General features: G+C 35.8%; 1 protein-coding gene across 2 annotated transcripts in view; it reads right to left on the bottom strand.

Annotated features, from left to right (window-relative positions):
- The window catches only part of CACNA2D3 (calcium voltage-gated channel auxiliary subunit alpha2delta 3), a 381,968-nt gene that overhangs the window by 68,607 nt on the left and 306,751 nt on the right, over positions 1-6,610 (bottom strand). The gene's annotated exons all lie outside the window — the stretch shown is intronic.

Here is a 6,610-nt window from a genome sequence, read left to right as displayed (position 1 = left end):
TTTTTTGTTCTCATACTTTTAAAAAATGTAAATATATATATTGCTTGGAGTATCCACTAAGACTTCATATAGAACAACAGAATGTGTTTACTTTTTGTGTGTATATTCCAAAGTCACTATTTAGGGCTGAGTGTTTGAGATCACAAAATATTGATATAGCGAGATTAAAGTATTTCACCATCCTTTTCTAACTCTTGATGCAGTATTATACCAAAACATGACCTATGATACACATACAGTCAGTGACTGACAGGAGTGATGTTCTCCAAAGAAAAACAGAAAACAGCCATCTAACTTAGTTCAATTAGTTACATTTTTACTACCTTAGAGAGTACAAATTACTATTCAATTCAAGATGTATACAATTGAAAAGCAGTTTTCAAACCTGCTACGCTGTGCACTGCCACTGATAACAGAAATGTGTTAAAAGCACTTCCAAAAATATGTTTTCAACTTTCCAGTTTGCCCCAGAAAGCAGCAAATAAACCTTACATTCATTTTCTAGCTTAGAAAATAGGAAGCACGTTGTTAACTATTGCATATAATTTTTTAATTACTTAGTAGGGAAGAAAGAAGAGAGCTGGGAAAATGCTGAAGGAAGAAATGCTAAAAAAAGTGCTTTGGATACAAGCCCCAAAAGGAGTAGACAGAGCATACCTGAAGACACTGCCTGATATCCTGCTGGCTTACAAGCTTGCTACAGACTTTTCTGAAGCCATTTATTCCCAAATCCTCACACAAGTGCTCCATTTTGCAAATGCCATGCTGCAGATGCAGCTCCCACCACAGTGCTGCCCTTCAGCAGAAGGATAATGTAGCTGCATGTTTACACGTCCTCCCTCTCAGAGAGAACATTCAGCTGGATTCACTCAAGGCTCCATCCTTGCTCTCCGCAGAGCTCTTTTGCCATCAGAGGAAATCAGAGCCAAAACTCTTTGAATATCATAGGTTTAGAATTCCACAAATATTTTGTGTGTGCAGAGGTAGTTATTTTAATGGTTCACAGAAATTATTTTAAGGCAATCAAGAGAGATCAGGAACTCCATTCACCTTTTCCAAGACTGGATAAAATACATTTTAGGCTATTTGTGACAGACATCTCAAGCATCCCCTAACTGTCCTCAGCGACAGGGATAAAGAGCTGTCCAGGTAGCCAATGCAGAAATCAGCATTTTTTATAGTATGGAGGAAAAAGGTCATGGAACAATCTGCAATAAGGGCAAGGGGAAGCTGTGTTGTGGCATTTGGAGATCCGCCCTCTCCTTCCAACAGACAGATTCTGAGACCAAGCTCTGTAGCTGTCCCAGGAACAGCCTCGACTGAGTAATGGGCTCTGTGGCAGGAGTCATGTAACCCTTGCTCTTATCTACTTTGTAATAATTGCAACCTAAATATTAAAGCTCATTCCTACATCTGCGTTACTTTCATGTCCAGAGAAAATTAAGTATCTCAGTCTTAATCTAAATCTAGCAGATATTGAAAACAATCAATTACTGTCTGTCATTTCTTTCCTTTTTTTTTTAACTGCTAAGTACTTCATATCATTATTAGGCTGTGTTCATTCTTCTCTGTCCTGAACTAAATAAACTGAGCCGCTTCAAATTTTTCCTGCAAGATCACATTCTCCTTTTTTTTTCCTCCTGCATTCCCTAGAGCATTGTCAGCTCTTTTACATTTTGTTCAAAATGTGGTACCCTAGACTGGGAACATTGCTTCAGCTGAGGCATCATCAGCAGAACATTTTTAGAATATTTATATTTTTTTACAATATCCTAATATGTAGAATATTTGTATTAAGGCTCTTTAATCTGATCTCTTGATGTTTACTTTTTTTTTCTTGTAAATATTTGGTAAAGCTTAACGAATTATCTAATCTACTTTCAGAACTAAGTCATTTAAATATGTAAATCTACATTTTTTTTACTCTTTTATCCATTTACTGCCACAGCAATTTGCAAAGCAAAACACAGTTTTTCAGATACAGAAGACAGAAATAAGACAGGATTGGATCTTATTGCCCATTGGCCCAAAAATGAGTTTGGGGCCATGCCAAATCACTGTTTTTCCACAGTGACAACCTAAAATGAGCACAGTTGTACTCAAAGTGTAGATCCTGAGATGAAAGCTAATAAACTTCCAACTCCAGAGAGATTTCACCCTCAGTGTTTCTAACAGGCTCAGACACTGCAGCACAGCTTCCATCACAAATCACTTCACACTTCTGATATTTTCAAGCAAAAGAAAAGCAAGAATTGACTTGAAATTTCCTAGCCAAGAATAACCCAGAACATTTTTCTAGTCCTTAAAAAATCAGATCTAGCACCAAAAACCTTTCACACTTTCCTTATTGTATCATCATTCATATATTTAAAAAAAAGAAAAAAGAAGAAGAAGGAAAAAAGAAAATGAGGGAGAGTCAATGAAAGGCACAACGACATTTAAAGAAACTCATTCTGAGTCACACTGAAGATGTTTTGGGGATTTTCATGCACACACAAGGCTGTAAATTGATAGGGAGTTCTGCCAGAAAGCAAAGTATTAAGTATTTCCATTAGTTCCCTCTGCTGTGGCAACAGAGCGAGCCAATCCATGCAAAATCTGATTCCATACTTTATAAAATGCTGTTTCCCAAAGGAAAAACCAAAAAAAAAACACCTCTCAAAACAAACAAACAAACAAAAAGGAAAAAATCACAGGGAAATTTTTCATTTAATGTTAATAAGCCTGTATATTATAGTTACCATGGTAAAAGTGTTTGTAATTAAGAAATCCAGTAATTTCTAATGATAAGGTAATAGCAGAAAATGAACAGAGAGAAGTACTGATTCAGTTATTTAATAAAAGTAAAATATTTATTTTTCAGTAGAGGAAATAGAATTTTCATCTACTGATAAACAGAGATAGAAGCCACAATTTGTTGTTGATAAAAATTATTGACTACAAAAGTGGAAGACTGAATATAGGGAATCCTCACACAGAATTGCCCTTAATTTATAAAGCTTAGCAATGGACATCTGCCACTGAAATTATTTGTCTGCACAGATTTATTTTTTCAGATAAAGGATCCTGAGAAAGCTTTGTTGCCTTTCCAGCAATCTCATGAGAGCATTATAGTAAGCACAGTATTTTTTTCTAATCTCTGTGAAAAACACTTTTCCTCAAAGTCAACAAAATATCAGGACATGCTACTCTGCGAGGCATTTGCAAAGGCAGGGAAAACACACATATTGTTGCATTCCAGCCTTTCATATAAAGGCTCATTATATTGCTTTGTTTACAGAAAAATGTTCTAAAATTTCATTTTAGAACAAAAATTGAAGATTATAATACATCCATGCTCTTTACAGAAAATGACCAATAGCATCTATATTGAAAGACACAAGTTTAAACTGGAACATAATTGCTTGCCATATTTGTCTTTCCATTGAGAGCTTGCAAAAAGTCAATCAAAATTCAGCTTCATTATTCTCTAGTAATACAATGTCCAAATAAAACCTGGATCTCTCTTCTTGAATATCAAAGTAGCACATTTAATGACACTACACATAGCTTATCTCTGCTTAACAATTAACAGGAAAATAACAACCATTACAATAATCTAACTGTGCTGCCCAAGAGACAAGGACACACAGGCTTTAGTCAAACATCCAAGAAGGATGCCTACTTTTACAACTTGGGTCTTTTAATTTGGCCAAAAGTGGCATTAGCAACCACAATCTTCAGAGTTTCGGTATGTCCTGAAATGTGGCTGCATGTTCCCCAGATCACAGGGAAAAAAGGCAGCAACAGCAGCCACGGTAAACCACAGCAGGGGAGAAGGTGTAGGAATCAGAAGCCCACAATAGACAAACCAAAGACACAAACTTGACACCTCTCTCCTCTCTCAGTGGAAGCTGTGGTTTTGCTCTCTCATACTGATTGCAAAGGGATCCCTTCACGTTTAAGGGATATGGACACTACGTGCTCAACTTTTTTGCAAATCCTCATTTCAAGATAAAACACATGAGAAAAACCACTGTTAATGTTTGGAAATATAGTCCACTGAAGGGAAAATAAATTAATCAGTTCTCAATACTTAAAATTATAGCAATGTATTCATATTTATGATTGCAGCTTCAACCTTGTGCAGCATTATTTGAAGTTATTATCCAAAGGACCCAACAGCTCATCTGTCCTTGTTCTGTTTGATCTGCAATCAGGGATTTATCTTGCTGGCAGCAGAATTCTTTAGCAAAATGCCCCTAGAGTCTGGTTGCTGTTAGATCGCAAGGATCTTCCTCCTCCACAAATTATGTATAGCTGAAACCCAGCTGACCAACAAACCCCAACAGCAAAGCTGAAGTGCAGAAGCAAAGAGCAGATGCTCTATGCCATTCACTATACATATTAATTGGGATATATCTGTCAAAGAGTTGGATTCCCTAAGAACAAGTGCTGAGAAAAGCCCAAGAATTAGATAAATACAGGTTAAATTCTCAAATTAACACTAGCAGAGAACTGCCTCAAAAAAGCAGAAGCACTATTAAACTATTCCCCACACTGATTCTGTGTGGTGAAACGAACTGAGAACAAATGCAAACAAATGTAAATGTCTGAAATGTGAAATGTCACTAACTTCAGCTTCCCTGTTCAGCCCATGGAAAGGGACAGTACTTCACGACATGCTCCAAAGCATCCAGCGGAGGAGTTCACCTCTCTCCACGCTCCTCCTCCAAACCCTCTTCCCCAAGCAATTTATCCCAACATGTGAGCTGCTTAATGTTAGGCTGTACAAATACAAAGCTCAGTTTTCCTAAAGCTGGAAACATTAGTCTGTATACCAATATTAGATTTATGGATGCAAAAACAATATCCAAAATGAACAAGAAACCCCAAAAAAAAAACATGAAACATGGAAAAACATGAAGTCGTGGTTTTCACCAAAACATGAAAAACATTTTGAGGGATTTGCTAAATGCTACTGCTGAATATTATATTCTGTGGCTTATAATGCGGAGTAAAAGTTAGATAAATCACTCTCCTGCCTGACAAGGAAAGCATCTATTTTAGAATGCCTCAAAAATTTGGTTGGTGTGTCATTATGATGACATATTCATTTTCCCCTAGGCCTCCATATTAAAATGCAATTTTATAGATGGTATCATAAATTTTAAGAACTGTATATGGCATTGACATTTGCCTGAATGTTCTTAAAAATAATATGAAAGCAATAGGAAAAAGACGTCCAAGAAGAACAGAGCAGATGCATTTGCTCTATGTACTACTGTAACATCAGCAGATTTCAGTATTTATGGTACTTTTACAGCATCTGTCACTTCTAGAAATATCAATAGTTCAAATTACTTTTGATTAAGTACTTGAGAGTCACTTTGTTAAAAGAGAGATGTGCATGCAAACCTAGTTTAAATTCATTCAAATAAAACCCAGATGAAGTGTTGAGGTCACATAGATAAAAATATTAACACAAAAAAAAAAAAAAAAAAAAAAAACAAAAAAAAAAACCAAGGGAAAAGGGGGTGAAAAAGAGAGGTTTTGTGTCATAAAAGTGCATATTTGCAGAAATAAGGTGCATATTTTCCCCCATGAATTTTTAAAAGAATCTTCCATACTTCGAGCCTAGATCAGCAGAAGTCTCAGTTACTGAAAATCTGCTTTGTTTACAAATTTCCTTTTTAAACCGCTGTCCTGTAGAGTCTGATCTAAACAGAAAGAATGAGCACCTCAAGTGTGACCAGCCTCAATACGACTCATTTGTATTTTAAAGGTAATATGAGATTTTGGATCTCTCCTAATTTCAAGGCACAGTTTGACCATCTCAAACAGCAGGATCATCAGGGTCACTTTCCTCTGGCCAGAATAGAATAATTCAAAATTGTGTGCCATTTCTAACAAATCAGTGATTAAATGAAGTCCTCACTATTTCTTAGCTTAGCTTATGGATATGAACCTAGAAGGATATGCTAAATCTTCAAGGTGATTCATTCAAAATACCTGAGGCCTTTTAGCATTTTGACTGGGCATATTTAACATAGAATAACTGAATTTATTGCTATACTAAAGTTGGGTTTTAAAGTTATACAAAAGGGAGAACAAAGAAAGGGATGGATGAGGTCACTTGCAAAAAAATCTCTCTCTAACCAGGGTTTGAAGAAAAAAATCCTTGAATTTGTATATGGGCTGGTTATAAAAATAAAGGATCAAGTTTGAAAAGTTAAATACTGGAAAAGTTAAATACTGGATCATGGCATTACTTGGAACAGTTTCTTTGGGAGAATAAAACATAGTATTCTTGTTTGCATAATGGTTATTTTTGGTAAGAGCATTTAAAATCCCACTGTCAGTGAACAGAAGAGGACTGACTGCCTTTGCCTCAGTTTCAGTAACACTCCTATACCTGATAGAAAGAATTGCTTATTATATATTAAACATATTTCAGTTCCACTTTTTCACCCAGAGGAACACTAATGTTCCAGGAATCTCACTAAATTTCAAGACTGGGGTCTGGAGCCATTCTCCTAATTTTAGTTCTTGTTAAGAAAAAAATCCTCCATACTTTACTCTTCACTTTGTAACTGAGGCAGTTTGAAGATGGTCAATATTTCAATGCAAT

Source organism: Melospiza melodia, chromosome 10, assembly GCF_035770615.1.
Source record: "Melospiza melodia melodia isolate bMelMel2 chromosome 10, bMelMel2.pri, whole genome shotgun sequence".
Taxonomy (NCBI): domain Eukaryota; kingdom Metazoa; phylum Chordata; class Aves; order Passeriformes; family Passerellidae; genus Melospiza; species Melospiza melodia.
The sequence above is the reverse complement of the archived record's forward strand: the minus strand, read 5'-3'. Positions and strand labels throughout refer to the sequence as shown.